Consider the following 13,700-nt stretch of genomic DNA (forward strand, 5'->3'; position numbering starts at 1 on the left):
CTCAGGTTACGCAACTCTTCCCTGGTGTTGGTGTAGTCGTTCAGGAGCTGGAATTTTTTTGTTGAGAATGCAGCTTTCACATTGCAAATCAACTCCTGGTCCATGGGCTGGATTAAAGACGTAGTGTTGGGAGGAAGGAAGACCACTTTTACTTTGGGGTGACGATCTAACAGTAGGGGCGAGTGTCCTGGTGCGTTGTCCAGCAGCAACAAAATATTAAATGGGACATTCTGTCACTCACAGAATTTCTTTACATCGGGAACAAAACAGTCATCAAACCAGGAGAGGTACAGTGTAGAGAACATCCATGCCTTACGTGCGGTCAGCCAGTGGACATTTAGCTTGGTCATGTCCATGCTCTTGTAGGCGTGCGGCTTGCGGGCTGTGTGGATCACCGATAAATTGAGCTTACAGGTACCGGAGGCATTGGTGGTAAACAGGACGGTGATGCGTTCCTTCTGCATTTTCCGGCCCCGAATCCTGCTGGCATTCTTCACAACGAAGGACTTGGAAGGTAGTTTTTTCCAGAAAAGACCAGATTCGTCCATGTTAAACACCTGGTCGTCACTGTACTGTCCTTCCTCCATAATCTCACGTAAAAACGGAGGAAATTCCCGAGCCGCAGCACGATCAGCACTCGCTTCTTCACCACCAATGTTTATATTGGTGATCTTGTTCCGGATCTTAAACCTCTGTAACCACCCAGAGGAAGCATTAAAGGGTTTGGGCTCTGAAGTTCCCATCTTTCGTGCCACTGCCATGTACAGTTCACGTGCGTAGTCCTTAACAGAGCGCGTGTCGACCGCCATGTTCCGTCGCGCCTGACGCACCAAGTACCTCACAAGTAATTTTTCTGTCTTGAGAAGCACCTGGTTGTGAAAATACTTGATCATAGAAGCACCTGTAGACTTTGTGATCTTCATGTGCTCCTTTATCTTGGCTGAATCCTTCTTTATAGTCCGGATCGTAGATTCGTTCACGCCATGCTGGCGCGCCAAATCAACCTGCCTTGTTCCTTTCTCCAACTCTTGGATGATGCTATACTTCACCTCGTAGCTTAAGGAACGTCGTGTCTTCTTTGGTTTAGTGCCGCTGGGTCCAGGTAAGGAAAGGTTTCTCTCTGGGGGTGGTGGTCCGGCGGAAGCCATTTTACGGAACAATGGATGCGCGTTTACACGGAGTGGCCTTGAGGGATGAAACTGCCGCGGCTAGGTCAAGCGTCGTCTTTCCTCCCTCCCTCCCTCCCCCGGGTGGACACGTCATAATACTTTAAGCCAATTACAGCTAGCAGCAGAGGGGGGTAGGGATGCATGGCCAATCACAGGTCTGATACGTCATATGATGTCAGTGATAACGCAACAAAGACACACACTGCGCAACCTTACCGCGCCGCTTGCCCAAGCGGAGGGAGGAGGAGGGAGAGGCAGGCAGGCAGGCGGGTGGGGCGAATCTAAAAATAGCGTCGCGCCGGACACTCTCCGCGTAATGGGGTTCACGTACCGCGTAATGTGAGCACGTGAGGTTCTGGCAAGGCACCGCGTTAACGTGGAAACGCGGAATGCGGGACCGCGTAAAGTGAGGGTTAACTGTATATTTAAACCTTTAAGTGCTGTTCATGTAAACATATCGGCAAAAACTTATTGAGTTATATCAGTGAACTAAGAAGCACAGACCCTCCCAGAATTTTCTCACTCCACAATAGCTCCATTGGAATATGTTATGGAAGAATCTGTTACTTCTACTTTAGTTATACGTACTGTATCTAAATTCATAGACTCATAAGGAGAATCAGATACTGTATACTTAGCTGTCTCAGGGTTTTCAAGAGTGTTTCCTGTATGAAATTCATATACTGTAGTATATTTACAATATGAAAACCCTGAGTTATAATATCCCCTCTACCAATTTCCTGAGTATTTAGGGAAATCACATTGGAGGTGGAAGACAGATTATTGGGGTTAGGGACTACTTCTCCTTTATGTATACAGTACAGCATTGGTATTGGGAAGCAAGAAAAAAATTGGTGTATGTACGGTATCCTTGACAAGGTACCCTCAATCATCTTGAATGGAATCTACCACATAGCATATGTTTTCTGTGCTGTTAACAACAGAAAAGAACTCAAAACCAAACAGATTTTGTTGTGATTTACATTACGGTACTTTTGGGAAAGGGAAAAGTAAGGCAGGAGAAAAGAGTATTTTGGGAAAAATTGGCAAAATCTTGGTTGGCTGACTTCTCTGAAACACTATTACTGTAATTTCATCATACAGGATGAAGAGATGATTTTGCCATTTGACACGGCACCAGATTTGGGCAAAACTTTAAAGGTGGCCCCTTGAGAGGCAACAAACTTATGAGTGTCAGGGTAAAACATTTCTTTTACTAAGATGTCTGCAATATAGTAGATTTTTAAGGGAAAGCAGGTACCTGCTTCCCTACATTGTAAGGTTGTATGTTGTATTTTTTCTCATTTATTGCAAATAGGGAAAACACTCATTGTTTTTGAGTGTGATCAAACTGTTAACATAGAAACAACACATGGGATTTTGGATCAGCACATTCATATTATAATCAATTTATAGTATATTAATAATGCTAAAAGTGTCAGGCTCCACCAAGATATTGTCCTCAGTTTCTTCCAAAAGGTTCACAGAATGAATGACTCATGAGTAATTTTGGGTTGGATTGGGTTTTGCTTTTACAGCTATATCCCCAATATATAAACCTGATAGTAGGGTGTTTTTTATACTTTGAAGTTAGCTATTACTGTAAAGTATCTGTCAACTGGTAATCTAGTTAATGTTATGACATGTTTTGCAAAAGATGTGATTATTTTGGATATGAAATTTAAAAATGTAGAATAATTTTATTTTATATTATTTTCCATATACGCATACAGTATTACATGTGAGTAAATGAAGAGAAATTGGACAGTCAGGCAACTGGTTTAATGACTGTGTGTCTGGCGGTGTGAGTAACTAGTCTACTGGTCTTCACATGAATTTGAGGTGTATGTTTTATCGTGATTGTTGGAGAATTATGCATAGACTTAATAACATTGAGAGTAATAGAGAATACTGTAATGAAATAAGTTTGTGTACAGTACAGTTATTTTTAGGAGCTAATTATAAAACCAAATTGACACAAGTATAGCCCTAGGATTTATTACATACTCTCCCTGGACACATGTTCATGATAGTATCCACTTTACATAATTAGCCTTTTGGTCCCAAACTTTTGGGTTCACAGATACTTTACTGTACTAGTAAGCTGGGGATAAAAATTATATTGCCCCTAGTGCTAAAGAATAAGAGCCCAAGCACATATCTCCAAAAACAGGAGGAAGGGGTGTCAGGGAGTCAAGGTGTGGCTAAGATTGAATGAAACATCATGGTTCATTTCTCTTCAGCTTTCAGTATGAACATTTGTTCGTGATTCCCATTTTAATCAATGGGGTGGGAAATTTTTAATACAGTCAACCCTCACTTTATGCGGTCCCACATTCCGCATTTCCACGTTTACGCGGTACCCTGCCAGAACCTGGGATGCTCACATTCCGCGGTGCGTGCACCCCTTTACGCGGGTGAAGTATAATTTTTTTGTTTAGCTCATAAAATCATACAAATTATCCGGCCAGAATATAATTTACATTGCTGGAATTCTTGCAATTTGATGATCATTTTGAATATAAACATCATAGATTTTGCATTAGACATACAAATTTTAGATCTAATGTAAGTATTTTGTTTACTCTGAGTAAATATGTTATCTTATGTGCAAAATATATGACATTTATATTCAAAATATTCCTGGTCTTACAAGGAATCCAGCAATGTCAATTATATTATCCTAACTTTAGTCTGAGGTATTATTTATTACTAAAAGTTAAAATCTAGTTTTTTCACCCAACAATTCTCTGGTAGGGAGGGAAGGTGGGGGGGAGGGTTGGGACCGACCGACCATCTGGCGCGGTTGGAAGAGGGGGGGAGGCAAGGTGGGGTACTTTGATTGACAGATAGTGTCGTGAAGAATTTTATTTTTTTTTTTAACTGAAGATATTTGTTTTAGCTCATAAAATTCATACAAATTACCCGGCCAGAATATAATTTGCATTGCTGGAATTCTTACAATTTGATGATCATTTTGAATATAAACATCATAGATTTTGCATTAGACATACAAATTTTAGATATAATGTTTACTCTGAGTAAATATGTTATCTTTTGTGCAAAATATATGACATTTATATTCAAAATATTCCTGGTCTTACAAGGAATCCAGCAATGTCAATTATATTATCCTAACTTTAGTTTGAGGTATTATTTATTACTATACTTTAAAATCTAGTGGTTTTCCCCCAAAAATTTCTCAGAGAGGGAAGAGCCAGCAGTGTAGTGTGAGAAGAGGGGGAGGGAGTTGAGTCCATTATTTGAATGGACATTAACTTGGCGACTGTATTTCTCTATTTCTCTTAAGTATTAATTGTGTGCATGTACCATCATAAAATTAAGATGTTATTTTTACTAGAACATAGGTATTGTGTCGGAAAAAGTGGAGTTTGAGGGTCAGCCAGTCTCTATTTCAATTAATCCCATATGTTATGTTGTTCACTTTACGCTTTTCTCACTTTCCGCGGTACCCTGTGGGTTGAATTAACCGCGTAAAGTGAGGGTTGACTGTAGTATGTTGTCACACACAAAAGTCCTGTCGTCTTTCCTGCTGTTCCACAAACCCAGGGATTCAGACTCATGAACCCGAAGAGTAGAGACTGAAGTTTTGTTCTGTCCATAAATGCTTCTGATTCATGAGTCTGAATCTCGGGATTCTTGGATCAGGAGGAGAGGCGACAGGACTTTTGTGGGTGACTGTGTCTGTCCTCGTAAACTCAAAATAAGAAGTACTATGCGTAGTATTGTATTGTTTTCATTATTTCCACCATAGTTCCAAGTAATCGGTAGGATTTATGACTTTTATAGTGCCTGTGGATTCTTTTGTTTTTACAATGTCTTAGCCTTGGAAAAAATCTCCCAGCTGTCCATTCAGGCCTCAGTTCAGCCCATTTTTATACATCAAGAAAGAGGATCATGCTGCCTCCTCTGCCTGTGATGAAATTTTCTCAGTTTTATGCTGAAGCCCACATAAAGTACTGTATTTATTTGTTTCTGATTAATGTTACAATTTATCATTGATGTTACAATTTTATAAAGTCAAAAATATTTTTAGTATTATTATTTTACAGTATTATGAGAACTCATTATTCTTGGAGTGCAAAGAAATCTGAAACTGACATATCACTTAACTTTTAGTTGAAGCTGATAGTTAAAACCACATTTTTTTGTTTCTTCTTATTGTTTTATTGTACTGTGAGTGACCTTTTATTACTAATAAGGATTTATTTTAGACATTTTGAACAATTCACATCCTGGGAATAGTGGTAAATTTGAAACTTAATGCCAAAGGATTAAGGGTAGTGGTTGCAAGAGGAAGATATACTGATCAGTTTATTAGTCCCAGACACTAATGTCAAGGTCTCCCCAGTCCAAACCCAGTGGCTTAGTGTGTACATAAACATGAGCTGCCTAAAGAAAGGTTGCAGGCCATAAATGTAGTGTAGTAATTATGAGGAAATAGGTGTTAAACTATCTTAAGTTCTACTGTAGAAAAACTATAAGAATAGATTTAAGGAAAGACTAGTACTGTATACTGAGATGGTAAACTCAAGTTTTCCTGATGGGATGCAGAGGTGTGTTTAAGTCTTCAAACTATTCGGTGCAATTCTCTTATGGGTCCGACTGTACAGTAGCTCGTGCTATAATTGTGCAAAATCAATAAATACTTCACTGTATATGTACTTTACATCCAGACCTACAGCAGCTTTGATTTTCATTTTATTGAACATAAAACAAGAGCACATTACTCAAATCCTCCCATTTCAATGATATTTTGCATTGCAGTACTTTGGAGGCCTGCAATATGAAGGGGGAGCCTGTCAGTGTGTTGCACCGAATGTACCTACATTAAACACTCCTCGATTGGATGGTAAACTAAGATCTTGCACAATGAGGCTTATGCCAGATGAAGGTGTGGCTGTCACGAGTCATGAACCATAGTCTGAAAGCCCGAATGCTGGACCACGGACCAAGTTATAGCCGTCCTCGACTTTCAGAGGAGGTTTACGAACCAGCTTGTGACACTGGGTAAAGGTGTGGTTGTTTTAAATAAGCCATATTAAAGTGTGAATGGTTGGGATCAAATAAGATTGAATTGATGGAAAAGGGTTTGGAAGAGGATTGATGAAGTAGGGTGTATTAAAAAAGTTGTAGTAGTGGGCCAGGTTGAAGTAGGCTAGATTAATGGACCAGGGTGACGTAGGCTGGAGTATTGGACCAGGGTGATGTAGACTGGAGTATTGGACCAGGATGATTTAGGTTGGGGTATTGGACCAGGGTGATGCAGGCTGGAGTATTGGACCAGGGTGATGTAGACTGAAGTATTGGACCAGGGTGACGTAGACTGGAGTATTGGACCAGGGTGACGTAGGCTGGAGTAGTAGACCAGGGTGATGTAGGCTGGAGTATGGGACCAGGTGACATAGGCTGGAGTAGTGGACCAGGGTGACGCAGGAGATGGGACCAGGTGATGTAGACTGAGTATTGGACCAGGTGATGTAGCTGGAGTAGTGGACCAGGTGATGTAGGCTGGAGGAGATGGACCAGGTGACGAGGCTGAAGACTTGGACCAGGGTGATGTAGACTGGAGTAGGGACCAGGTGATGTAGGAGTAGGGACCAGGGTGGTAGACTGAGGTAGTGGACCAGGGTGATGTAGACTGAGTAGTGACCAGGTGATGCAGGCTGATATTGGACCAGTGACATAGGCTTAAGCAGTGACCAGCGTGACGAGGCTGGAGTATTGGACCAGAGTGATGTAGACTGGAGTATTGGACCAGTGATGTAGGCTGAGGTGGGACCAGGGTGATGGATGGAGTATTGGACCAGGGTGATGTAGGGCTGGAGTATGGGACCAGGGTGATGTAGGCTGAGTAGTGGACCAGGGTGATGTAGGCTGAGGTAGTGGACCAGGGTGTAGGCTGGTAGTGGACCCAGGGTGATGGAGGCTGGAGTATTGGACCAGGGTGATGTAGGCTGGAGTATTGGACCAGGGTAGTGGCTGAGGTAGTGGACCAGGGTGATGTAGACTGAGTAGTGGACCAGGGTGATGAGCTGGTATTGGACAGGGTGATGTAGGCTGAGGTAGTGGACCAGGGTGATGTAGGCTGGAGTGTGGACCAGGGTGTAGGCTGAGGTAGTGGACCAGGGGTAGGCTGGGGTAGTGGACCAGGGTGATATAGGCTGAGTAGTGGACCAGGGTGATGTAGGCTGGGGTAGTGGACCAGGATGATGGGCTGAGGTAGTGGACCAGAGTGATGTAGGCTGAGGTAGTGGACCAGGGTGATGTAGGCTGAGGTAGTGGACCAGGGTGATGTAGACTGAGGTAGTGGACCAGGGTGATGTAGGCTGAGGTAGTGGACCAGGGTGATGTAGGCTGAGGAAGTGGACCAGGGTGATGTAGGCTCAGTGGACCAGGGTGATGTAGGCTGAGGTAGTGGACCAGGGTGATGGGCTGAGGTAGTGGACCAGGGTGATGTAGACTGAGGTAGTGGACCAGGGTGAGTACGCTGAGGTAGTGGACCCAGGTGATGTGGGCTCAGTATTGGACCAGGGTGATGTAGGCTGAGGTAGTGGACCAGGGTGATGTAGCCCAGTATTGGACCAGGGTGATGTAGGCTGAGGTAGTGGACCAGGGTGATGTAGGCTGAGGTAGTGGACAGGGTGATGTAGACTGAGGTAGTGGACCAGGGTGATGTAGGCTGAGGTAGTGGACCAGGGTGATGTAGGCTCAGTATTGGACCAGGGTGATGTAGGCTGAGGTAGTGGACCAGGGTGATGTAGACTGAGGTAGTGGACCAGGGGTGATGTAGACTGGAGTATTGGACCAGGGTGATGTAGGCTGAGGAAGTGGACCAGGGTGATGTAGGCTGGGGTAGTGGACCAGGGTGATGTAGGCTGAGGTAGTGGACCAGGGTGATGTAGGCTGGAGTATTGGACCAGGGTGATGTAGGCTAGAGTATTGGACCAGGGTGATGTAGGCTGGAGTATTGGACCAGGGTGATGTAGGCTGGAGTATTGGACCAGGGTGATGTAGGCTGAGGTAGTGGACCAGGGTGATGTAGGCTGGAGTATTGGACCAGGGTGATGTAGGCTGGAGTATTGGACCAGGGTGATGTAGGCTGGAGTATTGGACCGAGGTGATGTAGGCTGAGTAGTGGACCAGGGTGATGGGCTGAGGTAGTGGACCAGGGTGATGTAGGCTGAGGTAGTGGACCAGGGTGATGTAGGCTGGAGTATTGGACCAGGGTGATGTAGACTGGGTAGTGGACCAGGGTGATGTAGGCTGAGGTAGTGGACCAGGGTGATGTAGGCTGGTGAGTGGACCAGGGTGATGTAGACTGGAGTATTGGACCAGGGTGATGTAGACTGAGTAGTGGACCAGGGTGATGTAGACTGGAGTATTGGACCAGGTGATGTAGCTGGGTGGACCAGGGTGATGTAGACTGAGGTAGTGGACCAGGGTGATGTAGGCTGGAGCTGGACCAGGTGATGGGCCTGAGGTAGTGGACCAGGGTGATGTAGACTGGAGTATTGGACAGGGTGATGGAGCTGAGGTAGTGGACCAGGGTGATGGGGTGGAGTATTGGACCAGGGGTGATGTAGACTGGTGAGTGGACCAGGGTGATGTTGACTGGACTATTGGACCAGGGTGATGTAGGCTGAGGTAGTGGACCAGGGTGATGTAGGCTGAGGTAGTGGACCAGAGTGATGTAGGCTAGGGTAGTGGACAGAGTGATGTAGGCTGAGGTAGTGGACCAGGGTGATGTAGGCTGAGGTAGTGGACCAGGGTGATGTAGGCTGAGGTAGTGGACCCAGGGTGATGTGAGGCTGGTAGTGGACCAGGGTGATGTAGGCTGAGGTAGTGGCCAGAGTGATGTAGGCTGAGGTAGTGGACCAGGGGTGATGAACTGAGGTAGTGGACCAGGGTGATGTAGACTGACAGTGGTGGACCAGGGTGATGTAGACTGGAGTATTGGACCAGGGTGATGTAGACTGAGGTAGTGGACAGGGGTGATGTAGACTGGGTATTGGACCAGAGTGATGTAGACTGGTGTTGGACCAGGGTGATGTAGACTGAGTATTGGACCAGGTGATGTAGACTGAGGTAGTGGACCAGGTGATGTAGACTGAGGTAGTGGACAGGGTGATATGGACTGGACTATTGGACCAGAGTGATGTAGACTGGAGTATTGACCAGGGTGATGTAGGCTGAGGTAGTGGACCAGAGTGATGTAGACTGAGAGTAGTGGACCAGGGTGAATAGACTGGACTATTGGACCAAGTGATGTAGGCTGAGGTAGTGGACCAGAGTGATGTAGGCTGAGTAGTGGACCAGAGTGGTGTAGACTGAGGTAGTGGACCAGGTGATGTAGGCTGAGGTAGTGGACCAGGTGATGTAGACTGAGGTAGTGGACCAGGGTGATGTAGGCTGAGGTAGTGGACCAGGTGATGTGGGCTGGGGTAGTGGACCAGGGGTGATGTAGGCTGAGGTAGTGGACCAGGGTGATAGGCTGGACTATTGGACAAGGGTGATGTAGGCTGAGGTAGGGACCAGAGTGATGAGGCTGAGGTAGTGGACCAGAGTGATGTAGACTGAGGTAGTGGACCAGGGTGATGTAGGCTGAGGTAGTGGACCAGGGTGATGTAGGCTGAGGTAGTGGACCAGGGTGATGTAGACTGAGGTAGTGGACCAGAGTGATGTAGGCTGGGGGTATTGGACCAGAGTGATGTAGACTGAGGTGGTGGACCAGGGTGATGTAGGCTGAGTGGTGGACCAAGGGTGATGTAGGCTGAGGTAGTGGACCAGGGGTGATGTAGGCTGAGGTAGTGGACCAGGGTGATATAGACTGGACTATTGGACCAGGGTGATGTAGGCTGAGGTAGTGGACCAGAGTGGTGTAGACTGAGGTAGTGGACCAGGTGATGTAGACTGAGTAGTGGACCAGGGTGATATAGACCAGACTATTGGACCAGGGTGATGTAGGCTGAGGTAGTGGACCAGGTGATGTAGACTGAGGTAGTGGACCAGAGTGATGTAGACTGAGGTAGTGGACCAGGTGATGTAGACTGAGGTAGTGGACCCAGGGTGATGTAGGCTGGGTGGTGGACAGAGTGATGATGTAGACTGAGGTAGTGGACCAGGGTGATGTAGGCTGAGGTAGTGGACCCAGGGTGATGTGAGGCTGAGGTAGTGGACAGGGTGATGTAGGCTGAGGTAGTGGACCAGGGTGATGTAGGCTGAGGTAGTGGACCAGGCTGAGGTGGTGGACCAGGGAGGTGGACTGAGGGGTAGTGGACCAGGGTGATGTAGGCTGAGGTAGTGGACCAGGTGATGTAGACTGAGGTAGTGGACCAGGGGTGATATAGACTGGACTATTGGACCAGAGTGATGTAGACTGAGGTAGTGGACCAGGGTGATGTAGACTGGACTATGGACCAGGTGATGTAGTGAGGTAGTGGACCAGGTGATGTAGACTGGTAGTGGACCAGGGTGATGTAGGCTGGTGGTGGACCAGGTGATGTAGACTGGGTAGTGGACCAGGGGTGATGTAGGCTGAGGACCAGGGTGATGTAGGCTGAGGAGTGGACCAGGGTGATGTAGGCGGTGGTGGACCAGGGGTGATGTAGGTGAGTAGTGGACCAGGCTGAGTAGTGGACCAGGTGATGTAGACTGGTGGTGGACCAGGGTGATGTAGGCTGAGGTAGTGGACCAGGTGATGTAGACTGAGGTAGTGGACCAGGGTGATATAGACTGGACTAGTGGACCAGAGTGATGTAGACTGAGGTGGGGACCAGGTGATATAGACTGGACTATTGGACCAGGTGATGTAGGCTGGAGTAGTGGACCAGGGTGATGTAGGCTGAGGTAGTGGACCAGGTGATGTAGGCTGAGGTAGTGGACCAGAGTGATGTAGGCTGAGGTGTGGACCAGGGGTGATGTAGGCTGAGGTGGTGGACCAGAGTGATGTAGACTGGAGTGAGTGGACCAGGGTGATGTAGGCTGGGGTGGTGGACCAGAGTGATGTAGGCTGAGGTGGTGGACCAGTGATGTAGGCTGGTGAGTGGACCAGGGTGATGTGAGTGGACCAGGTGATGTAGGCTGAGGTAGTGGACCAGGGGTGATGGAGCTGGACTATTGGACCAGAGTGATGTAGGCTGAGGTAGTGGACCAGGGTGATGTAGGCTGAGGTAGTGGACCAGAGTGATGTGAGCTGGGAGTAGTGGACCAGGGGTGATGGGGCCAGTGGTGGATGATGTAGGCTGAGGTAGTGGACCAGGGTGATGTAGACTGAGGTAGTGGACCAGGTGATGTGGACTGAGGTGAGTGGACCAGGGTGTGTAGGCTGGAGTAGTGGACCAGAGTGATGTAGACTGAGGTAGTGGACCAGGGTGATGTAGACTGGACTATTGGACCAGAGTGATGGGCTGGAGTAGTGGACCAGGGTGATGTAGGCTGGAGTGTGGACCAGGGGTGATGTAGCTGGACTATTGGACCAGGTGATGTGAGCTGAGTAGTGGACCAGGTGATGTGACTGGACTATTGGACCAGGTGATGTAGGCTGAGGTAGTGGACCAGAGTGATGTAGGCTGAGGTAGTGGACCGGTGTGGGCAGCTATTGGACCAGGGTGATGTAGGCTGGTGAGGACCAGGGTGATGTAGACTGGACTATTGGACCAGGGTGATGTAGGCTGAGGTAGGGACCAGAGTGATGGAGCTGAGGTAGTGGACCATGATGTAGACTGAGGTGACGGTGAGCTGGATAGTGGACCCAAGTGATGTAAGCTGAGGTAGTGGACCAGGCGTGTGGGGTGGACCAGAGTGATGTAGGCTGAAGAGTGGACCAGGGTGATGTAGGCTGAGGTAGTGGACCAGGTGATGTGGACTGGTGAGTGGACAGGAGTGTAGGCTGGTGGTGGAGGTGATGAGACTGAGGTAGTGGACCAGGGTGATGTAGGCTGGAGTAGTGGACCAGGATGATGTAGATTTTTCAATACAGTACATTATTGAAGACTAAAAAATAATGAATAATATCATATCTTACAATTTGGATAATGTTAAAATATTTACATTTAAAATAAAAGTTTACAATGATGTGGTTATGGATGCATAACACAAAGACAAATATGTACCTCATCAAACAAGGTGATGGGAAATTAATTTGTTAGTATTCCTCGTGATAGATTTCAAAACTACAAAATAATTATAGTGGCAAATATTATAAGAAAGAAATGAACCAAAGGATGGAATGTCTTGCATATGATGATAATGACAATTCTGATAGAGTTAAGAATTGTAAATATAAAACATGCCACTAAGTTAATTAGAATTTTTTGCTGTAAGGGTTTAAGAATTGGTTAAATAGCTGATTTATAAAATTACTTAAATTTACATCTTAGGAACACTGAGGCCAGAGTTTTATAACAGTTTTGTTAAATACACCTGTACTGTACATAGTACTTAAATAATGGTTCAAAAATATAGTTACCACTGATGTGCTAATACCTTAGAATTGGTACTGTATATGTACCTATCAGTATAATTTAAAACATGAGAACATTAAAATTAAAAGGCCACGTTCCATCCTATATATTGTTTTTTATTATTATGATTATTATTATTATTATTATATTATTATTTTATTTAAAATATTATATATATTATTATTTATTATTATTATTATTATTATTATTATTATAATTATTATGATTATTATGATTATTATTATTATGATTACAGTATTATGATTATTATTATTATTATTATTATTATTATTATTATTATTAAATTGTATTATTATTATTATTATTATTATTATTATTATGATTATGATTATGATTATTATTATTATTATTATTATTATTATTATATTATTATTATTATTAATATTATTATTATTATTATTATTATTATTATTATTATTATTATTATTATTATTATTACAGGTTGTACCTCTCTAGTCCGGCATTCTGTGGTCCGGAAACTCCGTGGTCAGAACGATTTTAGTTTGTCCAATAGGCAGATAGGCAGCTCTTTTTTTTTTTTTTTTTACATATCTGAATTATTATTATTATTACAGAAGTATTAAATTTTTGCTCCTCAGGCCCCAATGGTCAGTGACCTATGCCGGGTGGGCTAATCCATAAAAAAAAAAAAAAGCCGCGAAATTAAGGTTTGTTTACATCCGGCAGTTGGCTGCTCTCTCTCTCTCTCTCTCTGCTTGTCTATACAGAGTACAACATTTAACCCTTCAATATATATGAGCAGTAAATAAGTGTTGCTTTTATATCTTATGTAAAGTAATGGCGATAAAATTTTCACATGTCTTGCTTACATACGAGCAGTCTCACTTTTTTTTCCATTAATGGTTAGCTACTTATATTGTTCCATTTATTAACAATAAATAACATTACAGGTACTTTAGCAACCATATTCATTTTTACATTAATTTTTACTCCAGCTAAACTTAGGATCTATTTTTTCTTCAGTTTTATATGTAGAACCAATCAGTCACTGGTTTTAGATAGC

General features: G+C 44.5%; 1 protein-coding gene and 1 long non-coding RNA gene across 2 annotated transcripts in view; both read left to right on the plus strand.

Moving 5' to 3' along the window:
• The window catches only part of LOC121861233 (voltage-dependent calcium channel subunit alpha-2/delta-2-like), a 204,252-nt gene that overhangs the window by 163,095 nt on the left and 27,457 nt on the right, over window positions 1-13,700 (plus strand). The gene's annotated exons all lie outside the window — the stretch shown is intronic.
• Window positions 10,142-11,094, plus strand: LOC121861234. Its single transcript, XR_006087991.1, has 3 exons — window positions 10,142-10,175; window positions 10,373-10,416; window positions 11,067-11,094. It is a non-coding gene; the product is annotated as an uncharacterized LOC121861234 (long non-coding RNA).

The sequence above is a fragment of the Homarus americanus genome, unplaced genomic scaffold (genome assembly GCF_018991925.1).
Source record: "Homarus americanus isolate GMGI-L3 unplaced genomic scaffold, GMGI_Hamer_2.0 scaffold21314, whole genome shotgun sequence".
NCBI classification, from domain to species: Eukaryota; Metazoa; Arthropoda; class Malacostraca; order Decapoda; family Nephropidae; genus Homarus; species Homarus americanus.